Source organism: Castor canadensis, chromosome 1, assembly GCF_047511655.1.
Source record: "Castor canadensis chromosome 1, mCasCan1.hap1v2, whole genome shotgun sequence".
Lineage (NCBI taxonomy): Eukaryota > Metazoa > Chordata > Mammalia > Rodentia > Castoridae > Castor > Castor canadensis.
In genome coordinates, this window is record NC_133386.1 from 177098216 (window position 1) to 177121310 (window position 23095).

Consider the following 23095-nt stretch of genomic DNA (forward strand, 5'->3'; position numbering starts at 1 on the left):
ACAGACCCCCTCTGGAATCTGGTAAATGCTGCATTCCTAACATTGAACCACACCAACCCTAATATGACTACCTCCTGCTGGCTGTGCTATGATGTGAGGCCCCCATTCTATGAGGCAATAGGGCTAAATGTCACCTACGATATCTCAACTAGTGAAAACCCCACCCAATGTTCCTGGGGAGACCATAAGAGAGGTCTGACCATACAACAAGTGAGCAGCCAAGGAACCTGCTTAGGGAAGGTGCCAGTGGGAAAACAGGACCTATGTGCTGTTGTAAAAGACAACCCCACCTGGGGCGATGGTATTAAGTGGGTAATTCCAAAAGGCAATGGATTGTGGATATGCTCACAGTCCGGGCTCACCCCTTGCCTATCAACTAATGTGTTTAACGGCTCTAAAGAATTCTGTGTCCTAGTGGCTGTGCTGCCCCGCATCATCTATCATTCTGAGGAGAGCCTATATTCATACTGGAATACAGGAACAGGTGAGAGAAAGAAGAGAGAGCCTATTTCTGCATTAACCATTGCTACCCTACTTAGCCTAGGGGTGGCTGGGGCAGGAACCGGCATAGCCTCCCTGGCTACTCAACATAAAGGGATGTCCTCGCTGCGTGCAGCCATAGACGAGGATATAGAGAGGACAGAAGCCTCCATTAGTCACCTAGAAAAATCCCTTACCTCTCTATCTGAGGTAGTGCTCAGAACCGACAGGGCCTAGACTTATTGTTCTTTCAGCAGGGGGGAATATGTGCTGCCTTAGGGGAGGTATGTTGTTTCTATGCTGACCATTCAGGGGTAGTTAGGGAGTCTATGTCTAAAGTGAGGGAAGGACTGGCAAAAAGGAAACGGGAAAGGGAAGCCCAAGAAAATTGGTTCAAAGCTTGGTTCAATAGGTCCCCCTGGTTCACTACTTTGGTCTCTACCCTGGTGGGCCATCTGGTCATACTACTGCTTATCTTAACCTTCGGTTCTTGTATTCTGAATAAGCTAGTGACCTTCGTGAAAGATCGAGTTAGTACAGTCCAACTAATGGTCCTGAGGCAGCAATACGAACAATTACCTAGCCCTGAGGATGTTTACATTCGTCACCCAGATGAGCATGATTCCTCATTATGAACAACTAAAGGGGGGAATGTTAGGGTACAAATGTTAGGATACCTTTGAGGCTTGCAGCCCACTCAGCCTGAAACCAGCCATGGCTAACATGACCCAAGCCACCACTTACTGGAACTAAGGGAGGTAGGACGGTTTCTGGGAACAGGGACTGTTTCTGGTTAATCTTGCTAAAACGGTATGTGAGTCAATGAGTTGAGACACCTGGTGTTTACCAAATTCCTGATAAATAATCTTCAAGTAATCTTGCCCCACCACCAGGATGTGGGAGATATCAGAAATATGTGACCCCAGGGACCATAAAAATTGCTGTGTGACCGTGACTAATGTCTAAAAAATATAAAAGCAGCCTGAATTTTGTATTCGGGGTCCGTGTTGAAACCCACTGCGTCGGGCGGATACCCGGACCCCAGCTGGCTGGAAATAAACCTCGCTTTGTGGCTTACATTATCGTGAGTGTCTTTTTGTTCCTCTGAGGGGTGGTCAACTTTGGACCCCAACACTCTAAACTGTATAGCTATTCAAGGGCCTGCAATCTCCAATTGCATTGGTAGGCTGTTGCATGGAAAAGCTATGCAGGTACAAGGGGTAAAAAGTGGAGCCATAATGATAAATAGTAATTGACACTTGGACACAATGTGAGGGAGACCTTTGTAGGAAAGGCAAGGTAGGCAGTGTTGCGAAATGGTAAAGAGAGCAGCTACCACAGAGCACAACTTCATTATTCTCACTCAGACAAACTAGCTAATATTGTTAGAACTTCCAAATTTAAAGCCACACATCTGTTTTCTAAGTAGAAATTCTGTGACTCCAAATGGTAGCATTTCTCCCCCAAAGTTTATATATTGAAAACTTAGTACCCATTGCTGCAGTGTTGGGAGATGTGTCCTAGTAAGAGGTTGTTTAATCATGGGGATGTTGACCTCATGAATGGATTGAGTTTGTTATTGCTGGCATGGTTTCATTCTCTTGGGAGTGGATTCACTATTGTGATAGTGGGTTCCTTATAAAAGGACAGGTTTGTTTCCCTCTCTCGTTGGCTGTCTCCCTCCTTTCCTCTTTTTTGCCATTCCACAATAGGATACCACAGCAAGAAGACCCTTGCAGATCATTGCCCCTTAATCTTGGACTTCCCTACCTCCAGAATCATAATGAAATAATTTTCTGCTCATAATAAATTCACCAATCTGTGGCATTCTGCTATAACACATAAAGCAAATGAAAACACTTAATATTTTTTACAAGTAATTTTAAAAACTAAAACAAAAATCTATAAAGAGCAATTCTGTAAAAAAAGTAAACAGTTTGCACATTCTGTGCTTATATTGTCTTATGCTTGCAGCAGACTCTTTATGCTTTGGTTATGACAAGCTATGCATTTGCCAAAATTGCACACTCTTTGAATTCTACTATTTTATGTTTTTTGTGCCTGCCTTCTCTCAAAAGATAGCCATCCACACAGAACCTCAGTAACCACTCGCCAAATTGAAATCTCACCAGTTTCTACTATTCACCAAACAGAAGTAAAGAGGATAGGGTAGAGTTTCTTGAGAAATAAATTTGGTGCTAAACAAGTGTAAAATTGCATCCCTGATTTTTTAAAGAAAAAAATAGTTTACTTTCTTTAGTTAGCTCATCCTCTTAATAGCCAAATTGATAGCAGCCTTAAGAAAAAGGTTAAAGTAGAATGCATCAGAGATTTTTAAATGGCTTTTAGGTTTTATGACAAAGATACGACTCCTTCTTAAGTGATTTCAAAAGCCATTTTGTCAGCAGTGATCTTCCTGAAAAGTACAAATGTGTATCAATACACATGGATGTATTTATTCTAGGAAGTGAGAAGATATGTCCTCAGAATCCTTTACTTATTTATTTATTTATTTACTTATTTTCTTGTCACTTTGCCTCCCACAACCATCTATTACTGACAGACAAAAGAGAGTTTTCTGAAGAAATATTCTTAGAGCCTATGTACTAACACATGATAGAAGGAGAAAAGACCTTATACAACTACTGGCTTTGAAATTAACTCCTTTCTTAAGCAAACTTTGCCATATTATTGTTCCTGGAACACAAAGTTTTAAAATTGTCTATAATTTCACACTAGACTAAATTAGATGACACAGTATTTAAACTTTTCTAAAGTAATTACTATTCTGTGTTCTGTTAACTAAACAGAAGACACCTACATTTATATAGGAGAAAAGGAAACAGGATTTAAGGTTTTTGAAAATGAAGTAGTTAATGTTTTCTGAGAACAAAACAAGAAACAAAACAAAACAACACACAACAACAATAAAAAAAACAGATGAGAGTAATTCAGGAACATGAGGTTAAGATGATTTGGATCAAAGAGTAGCTGTTCAGCTTTCAGAAGTGTGACATCACAGCAGTTGAAATGATGAGGATTTCTTTCTCATTCTGGGTTATTCTTCTCTCCCTCCATGCACAAGCTTGAAAATTACTGACTTCACATAGTTTCTTCATAAAATCCTTGCACTTGCTTCGCTGATTGCAAGGTTCACAGGTCAAAGACGCAATAGTTCCTCCAAGTGTGTAAATTCAGTCAAAATGTGGGTTATTATTCTTAAAAGATTTACTGTACCATAAATACACTTGACATTTTATGTCTTTGGAGAACAATGCCTTCATTGTCATATTAGGGATGGAAATTCACTTAATGGCATAGCATCACCAAATATCACCAGAAGTGGATCTATCTGCTACTAACTTAGATATGTGTTTCTTTTCTTGTTGAAGTATAAATAAACTAGAATAATAACATGTAATCACTATGTACACATGCATGTTTCTTAATTCAGTGGAAGGATCACTCTTGTTTATTTTTTGTCCATTCTTTCCATTCTATGAAGGATTAGTTACATGGTCAGAATCTAAAATATATCAAAATCCATTAATTCTCTCTTTAATCTCAACCGTTGGCCTTTTTCATCCATACCAACATATCTTCAGTGCTCCTTGTTGTATCATTCCCTAGATATTGTGCATTCAATGATATTTAGTGCCATTGTCTCTGTTTAAAATTTAACATTTTAATTATCTTCAGTTTTCCTAGTACTTCTCAAATAGCACCTCTTCTCTACCAAATGTTATAGTTTCCTAATAGGAGAAGGCAGACTCTGACATAGCACTCTGTCATAGCATTCTATAGCTATATTAATAATAATAGTGGTGATATGATAGTTTAACTACTTGTGCATCTGCTCTCTTTATTCCCAACTAGACCATGAGTTATTTAAACACAGTACATGGCATAGTGTGTATTCAATAAGTGACTGTTAAAGGATGATGTTATTGAGTAACTATAAATCGAATACCAAAACAAGTACCTTCAGTATTTTCAAACATTTCTTTTTCATCCTATAGAAAGTTGTGTTTTATATTGAATATAGACTATATATTTTCAAAATCAAATACATTTTTCATGCTCAAAACTGGATAGTGTAGGGATGAAAAAGGAAGTAAATTGAGAGTTGAAGTAAAAATACAGTCTAAGGAAAAACAGATTTCCTAGTTCAAGGAAAACATAAAAATATTTTACCTTAGTTTTTCAGGATGCTAGCAGCAGAATAACCCCCATTGCCAGTTACAACACTCAGAGAAAAATATTAAATTTAAACATGAATACAGGCAAAACAGTAGTTCTCCTTGCACTTTAACCTCCAAAAACGTTTTTGCTGCCTGCTAATGATGTAAGACATCCTTTTCTGTAAATGGCAATTTAGAATTTCTATTAGAAAGTCTTGGCTAACATAATTATGTCAACATATTTCAGGGTTCATCTTGGTGCTTGGTAGCAGTTGTATAGTGGGAACCCTGGCAGTCATTAAAAAAATATAAGAACTTTTCTTGTCATTACATTCATCTGTACAGGCATATTGGAAAATGGGGCACTACCAACAGAAGCTATGAATGTTAATAGGCCTGGCACATTCTACATTCATAGTTCTCATGAAATTGTCAACAGGTCAGAAATGTGATGGTGGATGGATAAGGAAGAAATATGCATGCATTTCCTTCCTTCATTCCTTCCTTCTTTCCTTCCTCCTTCTCCCCCTCCTTCCCTCCCTTCCTTGCTTCTTTCCTTCTCCTTCCTCTCTTTCTCTCCATGCACTTTTCAAGTGTCTGTGCCACATTTAGGTTAACAATTATAAACAATGTATTTGTGGCATACTCCCTTCTCTTCCAGAGATCACATATTGGTAAAGATTATAGATGACATCGGAGCAACATTCACATGGTTGGAATGACGCCTAGCACAGTGCCTTATACATGAAGATACTTTATCTCCACGGTTTCTGGACTTCATCATCATTATTATCATCACTGTAATTGACCTCTGATTTGCAGATGAGGAAATTGACTTAGAGAGAACCTAAACTCTATGTTCATAGTCACGTGACTTACAGAAACAAGAAGCTGCAATGTATGTGTGCTGAAATAGCAAAATGAGCTAACGTGATGGGGCTAATAAAGTGAAAGAAGTACAGTATTAATAATCAGAATAGCAAAATGGCAGCCAACTCTAGATGCTCCTGGTAATTTAACTTTTACATGTAAGTATTGAGAGAATATTTTTAGTTTTAATTTAAAGACAAATTAAAGAAAGATTTAGAAAGTTGGGGACTTGACTAACATCATTGAATTAGTAAGTACTAAGCTACACTCGTTAGACTTATGAATCCAAGCTCTTTTAGACACAAAACTAAACCTACACCAGAAAATGGCAATGATTTCAATTCACATCTAGCCTTGGCAGTACTTGAGTTCATTACAGAGAGATGACACTGAAATAGTGAATTTTTGCATAGTCTTCCTTATAAATTAGCTTCTAGTCTTACACAATGTTCCTAAAGTTGATTTTTTGTTAAATGTTGCTTTATTAAAGCTACACTATGTGTGGATTTAGTCCTTTCTGAAATGTCTTTTCCCTAGAGGCATATAAGCCAACAATAACAGAAGCTATATTCAACTAAGAGCATCAGATAACTGATTTATTTTGTCACTGGCACCTTTATGAGCTGGGGAAAAAAAGCCCACTTTTCATTTCTTTCTAAAATCATGGCACTGAAAGGCTAAAGTACTGAAAATGATCTTGAAGCCAAATTCTGAGTGGAAAAACCTAATTATTTTAATGAGTCTTCTTGCTAAGTGAATAGCATGGTGTTCTAGAGTTATAAGCAGCAAACTGAAAGTCTCTCTAGTTCTATAAGTGAACACATTGGAGCTGGGAAATGCTCTGTATCAGTTTCCTGTCTTTAAATGGGTCTGTTGAATATTAAAACCCTCAAGGGAGTTGTGGATGAACCTCAGTACTGAAGTGTGTGGCTAGTGTGTGTCAGGCCCTATGTTTGATGACCAGCAACACAAACACACACACACACACACACACACACACACACACACACACACACAAGTTTTGTGGTACATTTGAGAAAAGATAAAATATTTGTTGGTCTGAAATCTCTCTGTTTCTTCTGTGTTTCCAACTTATAATGATACCTGGATAATATACTTAGACAAGTGAAGGGAAAAGAATATTCTTTTGTAATAGACTGTTCAATTGAACTTTTATAGGTATGACAGTTCTTCTCATCTACTCAGATGATGAGTGGGAAGAGGATATGGATCAAAATCTGAGTTCCCAGAAGGCAGGTACTCCTATATCTTCTTTTTTACAGCTTCTACAGATGATAGAAAAATGATCACAAGGGAAAATTCAGCAAACATTTATCGAGTATCTAGTACATGTCATGTTTTGCAGTGACTAGAGATATATCACTGAACACACAGAGCAATGTCTTACTCCCACAACACACTTAATCTAGTAGAATAATTGTGACAATTTGAAAGGTGCCAATGGTAGTAAATGCTATTAACTGACTTAAAGCAGAAAGGAGGGACAAAGGAGCATATTTGTGTCTGGGTTGAGGATGCATTTTTAAATGGTATGGACATAAATGGATACACTGAAGAACAGAAACTTAGAAGAAGTGAGAGCACCATGTAGCTTTTTGAGAACTATTATGGGTTGAATCACATCTTCCCAATAATGGGGTCTTACCATTCAGACCTTATTTGTGTCTTTACAGATATAATAAAGTTAAAAAATTTAAATGTATTAGAATATCATGTTGTACCAAGACTACATTTTTATATTTATAAAACTGCTTAAAATATATCTTAGTTAGATTCATCCCCTCCACCTTTCTCCTTTATCACCACTTCCCCCTTCTTAGAACAGTTTCAACAGGTCTCATTGTTGCATTTTTACACATGAATACATTGCACATCTCCCATATTTGCCCTCCTTCATGCCCTTTCCTTATGCTCTCCCCTTCCCACTGGTACCACCCCCAAGTAGGAAATCTTTAAGGTGGCTTTTAGTTCAATATGATTGGTGTCCTTGAAAAAGGCAGAAATTTGGACACAGGACGGACACACATAAAGGGAAGATTATGGGAAGAGATACAGAAAGAAGATAGCTATGCATGTACCTAGTAGAGAGACTTTGAACAGATTGTTCCCTAAGCCCTCACAAGGAAGAAACTGTGCTAACACCTTGATCATGTCATTCTTTGGACCTCTAGAACTGAGTCAGTAAATTTCTATCACTTATCTTAGCCAGTTTATGGTACATTGTTATGGCAGCCATAGTGAATTACTGTAGTGGCAAGGAGATGATCAAGTAGAAAGTCTCATCCCTGACATGCTCCTGGAAGAGGAAGATCTCCATGCTTAGCAGAAAAGAGAGTATTCATGGTAATTTATTTGTGTTTATGGTTAGCAATGAAATTCCATGTTAGTTTTTATTTGCAGTTCACCAAAACCCCATGCAATGAATGAGTGTGGGTAGGCTATATGTGAGTAAAAACATTCCCTGATTCTCAAAGGACCTGAATCTCACAATTAAATTTTCTCCCCAAAGACCACAAAGTTGACAATTGATAGAAAGAATCCCTAGAGTCAACAAAGTGTTATTTCAAATTGAGCACTATTTCTATTCCTCATGTGGCTTGATTGAATTCTGTCTTAAATCATGTTTGTTCCAATCAAAGTGACTCTACTTCTCTTTTTATCTAACCTCAGATAAGAAATGGTTCTCAGGATGCATCATGGGGGCTTGTAGTTTGGAGAACACATTGTGCCTGAACCAATATTCTGAGACCACCCTCAGTATTCTTGTGTTGACTGAAGTATTATGTTGACCACATTTAAGACAACCAGTAGTACAAACAAGAAATATATCTCTTTCCCCCCTACCATAGACAGGCACAGAGAGTATGTCCCATAAGAAATTTGAGTAGTATTTGGAAAAAAATAACAATGTCATTTTATCTGGGAGTATCACTAAATCAAATGACTTACAGAGTTCGTGGACTGATTGATGTTCAGGTGTACATTTAAGAAAATGTAGCTTCACCTATTGGGAGAAGAGTTAATCATTGATTAGTCAAACATGTTTAGGGATTATGAAGCCTGTATGCCAGTTCTGGGGAAATTCGTAAACATATTAATTTCTCTATTTGAAAATCACTACTTTGTAAGCACTAGTGTATGAAACCCTGATGACAGCATAAACTGATAAATACCAGGGATTAAATGCACTAAATATTGTGAGAACAAGGTAAAAATATAAACGTGGAGAAAGAGGATTGGAAGAAGCACTTAAATGATATCAAATCTGCTAAGGCATAATTGGAACTTCTAATTTCATTAGGTAATATATTGATTCTGCTGATACTATGGCAAATCTTTTCAGAATATAAGCTCTCATTATTGTTGAAATATGTAATGTGTGAAAATGTTAACTGACAAAATTGAACAGACATGCTCTCCATTTAATAACATCAATGGAATGGTCATGTTTTCAACCTAATTATCACCTTTCCCTCATGTGTCCCCAAGACACCTAGAATTGTGATTGAGTAATAATAATGACATGCCTGCAAAACTAATAGGTTATGGATATCAAGGGACCTGACAAGGAAATTATACAGAAAGAGGTCAATAATCTTATTCACTGTAAATTAGTTAATATGCATTATTAAATAATATTAATGAGATAATTTAATAATGGCACTGAGGAAAGTTTTAATGCTCTAGACATTAATTCCTTGTCTGCCTCTCACCTACAGGTTGTCTTTTCTGTTGTTGATTTGAAGGTTTATAGCTCAAAATGTGTGTCATTGCAAATCATTTTACCTCTGCTATGGATGCAAACACCAATTGTGATATAACTAAAGATTATTTATGTTTGCATACTTTTTGAGTCCGTTTTATAAAGATCTTTCCTAAGAAAGGAAAAGAAAAAGTCCATGCATTGCTCACATATACCAACAAAGAACTCTTTAATGGCCTGCCAGCCACCAGACTGATTGACAGCCTTATCTGCATAAGTCTAAAAGCAAGAAGTACAGAGAGACAGACTGGGTGAATATTAATTGATGTTCATAAACCTGAACAATGCCTTTTTGCATTCCACAATCCAGCTTCTTAAGCAGCAAGTGTTATTTACAGTATATTAAAACCCAGTGGTGATATACAGAATGCTATTTGAGCAGAGGTTCCCTGGCATTGTACTTGATTTATCTGTACAGTAAGGATCACTGTAAGGTTACTCATATAATACAGCTTGCAGCTGAGGGTAACTCTATATTTTGGGTGGAAAAGAAGAAGACCTCACAGAAGGTTAACATGCTCCAAGTTGAAGTTAGGGGAAAATCTGTTTCAATGAGTATGCCTAGGAATGACCCTTTATCCATGGAAGATTCGTTCTACAACTCTCAGTGTATGCCTGAAACCACAGGTAATAATACACCCTATCATGTAATGCCTTTTCAATCTTAACTAAACTTTTACCATACATGGTTGTTGTAACTTTTGACTGTTGAAGTACATGTCAAAACTGTTAGGAATTTCTTTTTTTCTTCTTCATAGTTTCATGGGTAGAAGATTCATCCTTACAATAGGTCAGAGCAGACTCAGCATACAATATTCTTTCTTTTCTAATTAAGTCAAGAACTGTCACTTTTTCCCTTAAAGGAAACATTTTATGGCTTCTGCTTAGATTATCCAAATGGCCAGTGTTACTTTTCTTGCTCTTTCGGGGCTATTATTGCATAAAATAAGGGCTCCTTAAACACAAACACTACAACACTGAGAAAATTGATCTGATGACCAAGATGTCTACTAAGTGATTGCTGGGAGGATAGGTTACATAACATGGATATCTTGGAAAAAGGAATGATTCATTTTCTAGACAGGACAAAGCATAGTGGCAAAAGCTTTTTATCATGCCAAAAAGGGTGGGATGCAAACTAAGATGACTGAATTGTTTTTTTCTAGAATTTTCCACTTACCATTTTCAGAACAAAGCTGACCACAGGTAAGTAAAACCTTGGAAAGTTTAAACATGGGTAAGAGAGCAATAGTGTATTTATCAGAGATGTATCACTCCTATGCTGTGGAGCGCTAATATGTTTGCCAATTATGTTTTACTCAAGAAAGTAAGTGATTCCATTTACAATAGCTACCAAAGTAAATTTAGCAAGGAAGTAAATGACTTATGCAATGAAAATTGTAAATCATCAATGAATAAAATTGAAGAATTGACCAGAGTATGAAATCATACTTAGATAGAAATAAAACATTCTGGCTTACTACTGCACAGTAGGAAGACTACAGGTAAAAATTATGTCTTCTAAATTCCAGTAAGTTTAAAGAAAGAATTTTGAATACATTAACCATAAAGAAATGATAAATATTTAAGGAGACAGATATGTTTAAATTTATTTAAACATAATATAATGTATACATGTATCAAAATATCATGATACTCTAAAAATATATTCAATTTTTAGGTTTATGTATCAGTTAAATTAATTTAATTTAAATATTAAATTGTGGCATAGCTATATAATACAATGGCAAAGAATCACTTTTGAAAAGCTGAAAACAAGCTTAAGTAATTAAACAAATCTGCTTTCAGTATAATTCTGTGTTGTGATAACACACACACACACACACACACACACACATGCAAGAGGCTCTAACTTATAAGTTTGGAGTACATTACAAGGAGTGGTCCATGTACCCATCATTCCAGTTATAACTTCATTCTTACATGTCAAAGAGTTTGACCTTAAGTGTTTTTCTCATAGTTAAAGCTACCATTTATTTTCTCTACGATATCATCATGTCTCAGTTAGCGAACAGAAATAGGCCTTCTCTAGGTGTCCATTTCAAAAGGGCTGAAAGAGTTGTCTCTCACGTCAAAATTTCATGAAATAAACTTGGCATTTGCGACCTAGTGATATATAGAAGTCAACTCAAACCTACAGATGTGAAAAGATGGTTAAAATTTCAGGCATTATTTGGCTGACTTTCTCATTCATTCATTTGGTATGGCGATTGAACCCAGGGCTTTGCAAATCTAAAACACACTGAGCTACACCTTCAGTCATTGCTGGTTCTTTAAAAAAAAATTCTTTAATTAAAACCAAGATACATAAACTTCCGTCTGATCAGTTTGAATTGGATGTACATAAAATCCATCATTCCCTAGTTTGTTTCATATTGTTTCTACCTATGCTCTTCTTGTTCTTTCCCATTTTTGAGCAGCACACCGTGGAACAATGTGCTATTGTATTTCCTCTCCAAGGCCACGCTCAATGACATGACATGGTTGTTTGCATGTAGCCTGATGGGTGCATTTAAGAAACCAGCAGATACTAAATATCACAGCTTAATTTCTATTTTTTTTTCTTTTATTATTCACATGTGCATACAAGGCTTGGGTCATTTCTCCCCCCTGCCCCCACCCCCTCCTTTACCACCCACTCCGCCCCCTCCCTCTCCCCCCCCTCAATACCCAGCAGAAACTATTTTGCCCTGATCTCTAATTTTGTTGTAGAGAGAGCAATAATAGGAAGGAACAAGGGGTTTTGCTGGTTGAGATAAGGATAGCTATACAGGGCATTGACTCACATTGATTTCCTGTGCGTGGGTGTGACCTTCTAGGTTAATTCTTTTTGATCTAACCTTTTCTCTAGTACCTGTTCCCCTTTTCCTATTGGCCTCAGTTGCTTTAAGGTATCTGCTTTAGTTTCTCTGCGTTAAGGGCAACAAATGCTAGCTAGTTTTTTAGGTGTCTTACCTATCCTCACCCCTCCCTTGTGTGCTCTGGCTTTTATCATGTGCTCATAGTCCAATCCCCTTGTTGTGTTTGCCCTTGATCTAATGTCCACATATGAGGGAGAACATACGATTTTTGGTCTTTTCGGCCAGGCTAACCTCACTCAGAATGATGTTCTCCAATTCCATCCATTTACCAGCAAATGATAACATTTTGTTCTTCTTCATGACTGCATAAAATTCCATTGTGTATAGATACCACATTTTCTTAATCCATTCGTCAGTGGTGGGGCATCTTGGCTCACCCCTGTTAGAATAGCCATCACCAGCAACACCACCAACAACAGGTGTTGGCAAGGATGCAGGGGAAAAAGGAACCCTCTTACACTGTTGGTGGGAATGTAAACTAGTACAACCACTCTTGAAAAAAATTTGGAGGCTACTTAAAAAGCTAGACATTGATCTACCATTTGATCCAGCAATACCACTCTTGGGGATATACCCAAAAGACCGTGACACAGGTTACTCCAGAGGCACCTGCACACCCATGTTTATTGCGGCACTATTCACAATAGCCAAGTTATGGAAACAGCTTAATTTCTTGGTTTTTGTTTTGTTGATCATCTTAAAGTGTTTCTCAGAATTCTGGTTAACTATATCACTCCCTAGAGAATCACTTTAAATAACTTTTTCTCTAAATGAAACTTATTTTCCATATGTTTGTATAGTATTTATAAGATTAATGTTTATGTACTGTATCTGAACTTTGTACACAGAAAGAGTAAAAATTTTCACATTACCTTAAGAACCAGTTTTTGTTCTTGTGAAACCATAACTTCTTCCTTAAGAATGCATGTTTTAAACTTAAAAAAAAGTGATGGGGAAATTTAAAGTATACAGATAATACTAAAGCTTGTTATTTCTTCAGATATCAATTGCATTGTAGATAGCACAACAACTTAAAGAAATATGCTTCCAGCATTTGAACACCATTATCCAGTTCAACAAAGAAGTTAGTTATGTTATCGATGAAGTAGCTGAAGTTTCAAAGTTTTGATTGTTTGACTTTTGTCTTCATTTTAATACCAATGAAAATACCAATTTGTATTCACAACATAAATACTCTTCTTCATCAGTTTCAGCCATGAGTTAGCTATACATGGAGGACTACAGTGATAGCCAACAAGAAAATTCCATGATAATTGCTTAGCTACATGGAATTATAGCAAAGTATACTGTATAGTTTATTGTTATTTGTAAATTGTATGCTACACATCCCTTATGTCAACAAATTTCCTTAATATGTACATGATTATACATAGACATAAAATTTAACCCTTAAGATGGCTTTTAAACATTTACCAGAGCAACACTCTCTATAACCTGTATTTTAAAAAACAAAGTAAATATCTGTACCAAACAGGTGAAAAACCATCTAGATATTTCCCAAGAGTCAATAAAGTTTTCCAATATGAGAGTAAGAAAGAATACAAGATGGTTTGAATTTTATCAAAGCACATTAGAAGCATATATGGATGTATTACAATGAAACACCTTTGTACAAATAATATATGCTAATAAAGGCAGCTGTTAAATATCTATCAATGTGGCAACCAAACTTAATATTGTAAAGGAGAACAGGGGAAATTTTTTAAAAACCTATTTTAAGCCTTTCCAAATTTTCTAATATCTTTTTAATTTCACATGCAAAAAAAAAAAAGCAACTTTCTGTCTCACCACCACCACACACAAATTTCTATTGTATTATCTCAACACTATAACTATGTAACCTTGGGACCTAGAAATCTCAATGGAGAAAGATATGGCCAATTTTGGAGGAAAAAGAAAAACAGTATCTAGAAAAAGGGAAAAAGAGGGCCTAGTTTGAATATGATGAGAAAGGTGCATAGGAAAGGCATCTTAATCTTTGTTTTGGTAGTAAAGATTGAAGCATCCCAGAAAGTGAGGAGGTCAGCCAGTACCCAGTGCACCCACTTAAAAAGTTAGATCCAGAGCCATAGCTCAAAGGATAAAGTGCTTACCTAGCAAGTACAAGGCCCTGAGTTCAAACCCCAGTGCTGGCAAATAAGTAAGTACATATTAGTCATTGCAAGTTAGTTACTCATCTATACTCAAGTCCAGGAAGGTGACTCTCTTGTGTGACTGGAGAAACAATTACCATGTTGTCAGTGGGTGGGCCAGTGTTAACTTTGGTATTGTTCACTTTGGTATTGTTCACCATGTCAGTAGTGCTGGAAAGGTGAATATCTGGGTATAATTACTCCCTGTAATGTTGCTACTGATGTTTTCAGGGGTTATAAATGATTCAAGCTTTATTTTATTACAGTTTGTATTATGGACCAGCAATAAGAGCACTATTTATCAAATTTGCATAAATTTATACTTTATAAATATTTCTTCCTAACACTCAGAGTTACACATCTCCAAGGAAGAGTCAGGAAACAGGAAGATTTCTGGTAACTTCGATGAAAGAACTGGAACATTTGTCTCTTCTTTTGAAAACTAAGAGAAACAACAGGCAACATATTCTGTTGGGTGCTATAGTTAAATGCAAATAGAATACGACAATGAGGAATTGGATTTTAAAAACTATGAGCTGAAATTGTATTTATTTCAAGTGTTGTTTTTTATTATTGTACATGAACCAAGAAAGACAAAATCTTCACTTTGACTCAATCAGAAAAACAAAATCATAAATTATTTTTTCTCCTTCTTTAGCTATACTCCTCCCTATTTCTCAGTTACAAATTTCTTCTGTCTACCTCACTCAACAGCTATACAATAAATAAGTTTAATACTTCTAGAGAAAACAATAAAATAAAAAACTTCCAATTAAAGGCAAGTTCCCAGTCAGATACCTTTAAATCACGGCAAGAAATATGTTATTTCACATAAGTACTGTACTATGCCTTTCTGACACATATATCCTAGAGGGATTCGAATCCAAACATTTAATTTATGTAAAACATACGGCTCTAGCTTTCTTACCAACTTCTGTTACAATAAATCTGAAGTGGGAGATATTTCTCTTAGCAAGTCTATAAAACTAGAAAAAGAATGTAGACAGAAAGAATTAGCTATAGGAATAAATTGAGAGGCACTGTTACTCACTGGCTTAAGAATTCTAGTCTATAACCTCAGAAAGATTATCAGTTGTCTGCTCTGAATAATATAAATCATGTGTGAAGGTAGGTTTTGTATATGCCTCAATAGGCTCTGTGGTCCAACTGATCCTCCTATTTCTGTGCTGGCTGTCAACTATAAATTACTTGCTCTCCAAGTAGCTGGGCTTTATGGATGAGCCAGCCGGATCTGGATCTGGCTTTCTCTGGTGCTGTAATATTCTGCCCTAAGGAGTTAGTAGTGTTGCCACAGCGAAAGAAAAAATCACGATAAAATAATTCACACAAAGGAGGTGATACCTGCTTCAATTGTTCAGTCAGTGGCTAATTACAAAAGCAAGGAATGAAAAATCAAAAATGCTATGAGTACTCTAACTTTTGAAAGGCATATTTCAGCTTAGGAATTGCTTCTGCGATAATAAGATAATTAAGAGTTTCAAACAAATCAGTATTGGAAGACTACTTCTACATCTTATTAGCAGTAAGTATAACATAGGACATAACATGTTATTACATTCTCTGAGACTGTTTTCTCACTTGCAAAAACAAAATAAAGCCAACCCTCCCCCCCAAAAAATGGAACCATGTGGTATTCTGAGAGATAGCCGATACAATTGATGTACAGGCATTACTAGCACAGTGTCAATATTGAAATAAAATGGTGGCTATTTTGGCTATTTTTAATACCAACTTCATAATAAAAATACTACATTATTCTTATCCCAAGTTTTACATAAGAGTTAGTTGCATAAATTAGACTGATGTTCAACCAAAAGAACAATGCCAGAAGGTAAGTTTTACATAAGATATAGTTGCATAAATTAGACTGATGTTCAACCAAAAGAACAATGCCAGAAAGTACAGTGAAAATATTCATCATTGTAGAGGAAAATTTAGTTTTCAATCTTGCTTCTGCAATTCATTCAGCCATGAGCTGGTCATGAATGTTTTTCAAGTTCTTTATGTGAAAACTGGAAATAATGACAACCTTAAAAAATTTGCGTATTTAACCTGGAAATATCATCTCAGGCATTAGGAAATAAGGCAGGTCTTAATAGTAAAAATAATTATACTAGTTTTCAATATTATTAAGCTTTACACTTCAAGTATTACCTATCAATACATCTTAGGGCAGACAAGGGAGATAGTATGTTTACTCTGAAGATGAGAAAAATTAATTTCTTCCAAAATTTTGTACTTTATAGAGATTTGTGTATATGTATGTGTAAGTATGCACTTGTGGTATGTGTGTGAATGAATGTGTATGAGAAAAATAAAAGACTTATTAGCAGATAATTATACTACAAAGAAGTAGGAAAATCTCCAACAATTACTGATGTTATTAAAAATGAAGAATGCTGAGAAGTGCAACTGTTTTCAGTCCTCTATGTCTTCAGTGCTGCTGCTATTCTACTTCTACATATTTATGATTAAGTCACTATTGTTTGGTGAGCATTTTATCCTAAGTGACACTGTTCAAGAAGAGACTAATGAGCCAGGAGACCTAGTGAGTAAAATTAATGTTTTTAAAGTTAAAATTTATCCAAATTAACAATAATTAAATCCACAGAATATGCTAGGATAACACCGTGAAGATTAATCTTAGCCCATATAAAAATAATTCACTTTGTGCACTTGATTTACACATGAAAAGATCTATGTCTTTGGACACCAACTATCATAATTATTCAGCACTGTAATTATTGCTTAAAAATGAAAGTTTAAAGATTCAAACAGAATTAGATGCTAAATGAAAAACATACAATTATTAGAAGTCATACTTAAAATGAATATATTGAATGAATAAAAATCATATTTGAGCCAATAACAAATCTTAAAATACTCAAGCCATTTAATATGCTACTTTAAAGATTGAATAATTGAGCAGATCCTATTCAACTTAAGTCTAATCTGTGCAAGGGAGTTTCAATGTGCATGGTAATTGTGAAGGTGTATATGCTTCATTTAGGCTTTATCTTATGACTTATATTCATCCTATTCATACTCTGCTGTTAAAATATTCAGTTGCAGCAGTGTCCTCATCCATATTTTTGGTGGATTTGGAGTCAGCAAAGGAAAATATCTCAAAAGAAGAGTCAAGAACCATCTCTTTCTTAACTCTGTCACTTTAATTAATTCTCTCACCATTGTACATCTCTCCTTGGTGGTTTCATCTTTGTCAGTTGTGTCTTTTACCATAGATTTTTATTTCCTCTTGGCTTAAACAGAAGTGAATTTTATAATAGATTGAAGGGGGACTAAATATATGAAAATTATCAAAACATCTTGTACTTATGTCTGGATTCCTTTCTTCAGAATTTATGGCTGCTTCAACAAAGGAATTGTTTCCTGAATAAGTTGTTGCTTTCTTAGAACAACAACAAAAACTAAGTCAGATCTCCAATGAAGAGCATATTTTAGGGTCTTTCTTCCAAATTGTCTAAACTTTTTGGAGAGCTATGTTCTTGGAATATTTTTGGTGAGAGATATTCTGGGAATATTCTCATTTAGGTGCCTATTACCGCTCACGTAAAGGAGGAATCTTTATCCTCAGAGAAATTCTATAGTAAACAATAGAATAGAGCAAACAGATACACAAGAAAAAAAGAAACCTCATGAGCACATCAACTCCTACAATAAAATTTATACACAAAACCAGGTATTGTTATTCTTGCACCTACAATATAGTTCCAAAATGTACTAAATACTCATTGATATCCTACAATATGAATTAGGTTTATCCATTAATCTAACCCACCAATGATTTGTTTGTGTGTGGTACTGCATGCTTTAATCTAGGTCTCTAAAGAAATTTTAATTTTCTTTTTTTCCCTTACTTTCTTATTTCATTTTCATCATACTACTTGGAGCATAAATATGATAAAAATTATTTATGGAAATGCTGATTCTATTGGTAAAGAATAAGAGAGAAAATAAACAGAGAGATTAGTTTGGGAAAAGCAAAGGAGATTTAAAGTTAGAGGACCTGCCTTTGATTTCTACTCTACCATTTATTGTTTACAAATGTGATTATATGCAACACCATTAATTTAGAAAACCCAAAGATTATTGTTCTGATCTTATCTAATATTCAATGTTCTTTTTAAGAAATGATAGGGACTGAGCACTTTGAAGTCACAGATAATCTATTTATTAATATATAACTTTATGCAGTCACTTATGCCTCTGAGCCTCACTTATCTATTAAATGGGGAGAAATGAAGTTTTATCTTTAAACTTCAGAGAGTTAGTTTAAAGATAAAACAATATTAGCTTCATAAAATTATTTTTGAGGAATGAGATAGTCATTATTTTTCATCTTTAGTTTCTCAGTGTAACCCAGCCTATTTGATGGTTTATCTTTATCAAGCCCCACTGAAACATTTAAACAACGAAGAACAGTAGTGTAAAAGTTCTTGTTAAGGGGAGGGTATTAGTGGGAGGGTGTAGTTAACTGAAATAGAGGGTGAATATGTTGATGTATTTTCTGCACATGTATGAATATGGTACATTGAAATTTATCAAAGTCATTTTAAGAAAGGGAAAAGGGAGAATAATGGAAGGAATGAACCAAACTAGAATATATTGTATGCATATATGGCAATATCACAACAAAATCCCTTGTGCAACTATTATATACTAATAAAAACAGAACAAAAATAAATAAATATTTAAGACAAAAAGACATATTACAAAACTAGTATTTGCCAACTGGGAAAATGAATAAGAGGGTCTGTGTTTTTTGTATCTTACCCAAATTGCTTAACTGTGCTAATCACATAGCAGATGCAAAGGTAGCATGTCTGTGAATCCAGCAGTTCCAAGACCTGACTTCAGGTCAAAGATCCGTTACCAGCAGATTGTGTCATGTTGGAAAATTACTTAACTTCTCTGAAACGTGTGGAACGAAGAAATTGTATTGATTCATTTCTAAAGTGTGTTCCAGCCATATCCTCTCATTATCTAATATCTATTGCTGTCTGAGAGATTACCTTCATTCCTTGTTCTGAGTGTTATTATTGCTGCAGTTTTAAGTATATTCATAGGCCCCCTAAAGAAAGAGCTTAGATAAACACATCATTATGTTGGTAACAAAACATCCACACAGAAGTGATTTAACAAAGTATTGATCAAAGCCAAGTATGAGTTGTTTGATGGTCATTAGTTAGGATTTTCTCTATATAATCTTCAATGGAGCTGAAATTGACAAATAGCTGTAATCTGTTACTCAATAATAGAGTACATGAAGCAATTCTTCATGGGCCTGAGGCTGAAGACATGTTTACAACAGACACAGTTCTTAGATATTATATTGAAATTATGTAATAAACTGAGAGGAGATATCATGCACACAGGCAGTCCAGAGAAAACTCATGGTTGATTTTTATGCCTTTTGCTAGTGTTAGGGTATAGTGATTTCCAAACAATGAAGAATTTAATATGAAAACATAAAACAATATCAAACAAACTTCAGCAATTAAACCTTTATGAGTATATGTTATCCTGTAATAAATATTTAAACCCTAATTTATAGGTTTATTTATGTAATAATTAACTTGATCTTCTAAATATTAACAAAATAAAATATGCTCTTTATATTTTCTTGGTATATATTTGGGAGGACACTAATATTATCCTCAAAATAATATGCAAATACATTTGAAAAATTAGTGAGTCAAGAGGAATTTGACAAGGGGTGTGAGTAGATAAAAAAAAAACTAGCTATAGGAATTTCACCATGCTTCTTAATTCCATATACTTTATTAAGTCATTCATTACAACATACAAAGGAGGTGATATTATCTTTGTATTATACACAAGTAATTGGACCTGACAATTAAGAAAAGAGATTGCACTCCAAAGAAACTTGTTAAGCAGCTAGCATATACCATCCAGAGCCAGATGAGAACTTCTGGGATTGGATTTTGAGAAGGATTGGTCAAGTTGGGGAGAACATAAGACTCAATTTCTACTTAGGGGGCACTTCCATATGATATGCTATTTAATATCTTGGCTAGGATCTTGAGAATGGGCAAATTCACTGATCAGGAGGCTCTTAGACAACTGGAAAACAACATAGTCAAACCATAGGTGTACAAGTACATGATTTGCCTTATATGACAGAAAGAGAATGAGTGAAATGGCTGATAGAAGTGGAAATGCTTGAATGGACATATTTGGTAAATTCATAAGATACATCAGAGAATTATTTTCATCCTTGGGAAATCCCAGAGGATGTCACTTACCCTGGCCATTGTGAAAGCACTGGTGAGAGAGGCACTCAAATTCCTATGAAGTTTAGTGGTAACTGTCCTTTGCTAGGCAGCACTGATACTAAAGGAGGGAGACACAGAGCTTTTCTGGTTAGTAGCCAGGGCAGGGATGAGGATTGCACCAACCACCAAGTCAGTCAATCACAATATATACTACTGGGAAGTAAGCATGGAATGACTCTGTGGCCTTTTTCCACATGAACTTCTGGGGACTTTGTGCTTTTACTTTCCACTTTCTTAATTTGAGACTTCCCAGGATTAGAAGCAATGTTTGTTATGGTATATAAGGAGGGAATGCTTTTTACAGAGTCCATAAGAAAGTTTCACTAAATTGTCAGTTTCAATGAAGACACTTAGATTCTTTGTTTGGGCAAAAAAGCTAGTCATCATTTAGATATAAGTAATTGGCTCTGGTTCGCAAGAGGAAGTAAGCTGCATGATCCTCCCAATGTCTGCCACCCAAGTAACAGGATTTACAAGATTGAGTCACTGTGTCTGGTGAAAAACATTATTTTAATAGAGATATGATGAACCAAGAATGATCAAATGTTTATATAACATGAATTGGAGGATTTTTCACATTGCATTGAACATGCTTAGCATAGTAAATGTCTTTTAAGTAACTAGACAGTTCAAAAGTTCTTGATTTACAGAGATTATCTTTTCTTTTCCTTTCATTGTCAAAAAGTTTAACAAGAAAGCAAGGGCTTTTCTTGAAAAATGCAGGCATGGATGATTATATACACAACCTAAGTGATCAGCCGAGTGCCTCTGGTCATTTCTTGTCCAATTTTAACTATGAGTGGACGTACAGAACCAATAGAGCCTGAGACAGTATGATTACTAGGAGCGTAGATCACCCCAGGAAAAAGGCTTGTGTAAGGCTAAAGGTAAGCCTCCATGACTGGTGGACAGTGTCAGGGATTAAAATGAACAGTGGAGGAAAGAAGTGATAAAATGGTTTGCTGTCCTAAGACTGTAACTGCAGTGATTAGAGGGGTAGTTTGTTTCACTTTCTTCAGGAGAAGAAACCCACAACAACTAAGGAAACATTGCTAACCTAGTTTATCTGGAGAAGTGGATCTGTGCAGCACAAGGGATAGACGGATCATTTGTCACTCAGCTCTCCCGTCATAAAAACATCTGCAGTTTATTCAGCAATGAATTGACAATATCCAGGGCTGCAATTGTAGGATCCACTATTGATTTCATGCCTAAGTCACACTATCTCAAGGATGCTCCTACCCATTCACTGACTGAACTTGAAGAGGATAGTGGAGTTGGGTCATTCTTGTCGAACAAGGTTCTTATTAATGTTCTCGGGATCTTTTCCCTCTGGGGCTACTCAGTGGGCTGGCTGAGAATTCTCACAGGACACTGAGGTTCAAGATCTTCCTACTCTAAACCTCTTATTCCCAGTAGTGCTTTTGCAGATGTCAGACCCACTTTGTTGTCTAACAAATCTCCCTTCCTGATCCTCTTCCTCTCCCATTTCCCTTTAGAGGCTTTTCCCCCTGACACTTATCTTATAAATCTAGTTTTATTTAGACATCCATTTCTCATGTTTCCCAAACAGATACACAATCTTAATGGGAAAACAGTTATGTAAGTCTCCTAAAATATGGTTTGTATAGCTAGGTGTGATGGTACATGCCTTTAATCTCACACTGGTGAGGTGGGGAGATTTTGAGGGCCAGCCTGGACTACATAGCAGGTTTGAGGCCACCTGGTCAATATAATGAGAAAAGAAAAGAGAAGAAAAGAAGAAATTAAAAGTAAAAGAAATGAAAAGAATAGAAAACAAAAGGAAAAGAAAATTTGCAGTCTTCAAGAAAAGCCCTTGCCTTCTTGTTAAACTTTTTGACAATGAGGAAAAAACAATCTCTGTAAATCAAGAACTTTTGAACTGTTTAGTTACTTAAAAGACACTTAATATTTTAAGCATGTTCAATACAATGTAAAAAACCTCCAATTCATGTTATATAAACATTTGCTCACTCGTGGTTTATCATAGCTCTATTAAAATAATGTTTTTCACCAAGCACAGTGACTCAAGCTTATAAATCCTGCTATGGTCCTGCTACTTGGGTGGCAGACATTTGGAAGATCATAGGTCCTAGGCCAAAACATGAGACCCTATCTGAAAAAAAATAACTGTATCTAAACACACACACACACACAAAGCAAAAATAAGCAAACACCACCATCAACAACAAAAAAAACACACAAGGCCAGAGTCATGGCTCAAGTGGTAGAGCATTTGCTTAGCAATTCTAAGATCCTGGGTTCAAACCCTAGTACCTCCAAAAAACAAACAAACAAACAAAACCAAAAAGCAAAAAATCTGTTTATGTTAATTGACTGCCTTTTTGATTTTCTTTTTCCTTTTATTTATGTTAATTGGTTTCCT

General features: G+C 35.6%; 1 protein-coding gene and 1 pseudogene across 9 annotated transcripts in view; one reads left to right on the top strand and one right to left on the bottom strand.

Annotated features, from left to right (window-relative positions):
• The window catches only part of Lrrc4c (leucine rich repeat containing 4C), a 1195224-nt gene that overhangs the window by 404289 nt on the left and 767840 nt on the right, over window positions 1-23095 (bottom strand). For 2 of the 9 annotated variants that reach the window (XM_074044632.1, XM_074044628.1), the window contains exon 4: window positions 8502-8556. The exons of the other annotated variants lie outside the window; for them this stretch is intronic. The gene's annotated coding sequence lies outside the window, so the exon portion shown is untranslated. The remainder of the gene's footprint in view (window positions 1-8501; window positions 8557-23095) is intronic. 9 annotated transcript variants of the gene reach the window in all.
• LOC109703446 (uncharacterized) overlaps window positions 1-23095 on the top strand; it is a 96166-nt pseudogene that overhangs the window by 6835 nt on the left and 66236 nt on the right.